Raw genomic sequence first — 570 nt, forward strand, 5'->3', positions numbered from 1 at the left:
GACGGGGCGGGGGCGGCGACGGCTCCGCCCGCCGGGGGCGGCCCTGAGCCCCGCGCCCCGCCCGCCGCCGCCGGGAGCGCCGGCGGGACCCCCGGGGCCGCTCGGCTTGGCCATCCCCGCCCGTCCCCGGCCTCCCGCCCGGGTCCCCCGGGCCCGCCCCGGCGGCCCTTGTGAGCGCAGCTCGCCGTGGCCGGCTCTCCTACACGGTGCCCGCTGGCAGCGTGCTGGAACGGTCGCTGTAGTAGCCCCCAGAAGCGCTCGCCTGTGGCAGAGGGTGTAAGCGGCAGCAGCGACCTGCTGCGGGGCAGCAGGGCTATGTTTGTATTCGTTCCCTTTGGAGGGCTACACGCTGTCTTCGCTTTTATCTGCATAAACTGTAGCTTTTCTGTCAGCTCGGTGGAGCTTGTTTCAGCTAATTTCCTGCCTTTAAATAATGACTAGCTTTTTGTTAAATATATCACAACATCCTAGCAGTGCCAGTGGCAGGGTCTTCTGGAGGTCTCTAGTCAAACATCCTGCTTGGAGCATGACTATTGCCAGCAACATGTGAAGTCAGCTATAGTTTCGTCC

This window comes from Agelaius phoeniceus, chromosome Z, assembly GCF_051311805.1.
Source record: "Agelaius phoeniceus isolate bAgePho1 chromosome Z, bAgePho1.hap1, whole genome shotgun sequence".
NCBI lineage: Eukaryota > Metazoa > Chordata > Aves > Passeriformes > Icteridae > Agelaius > Agelaius phoeniceus.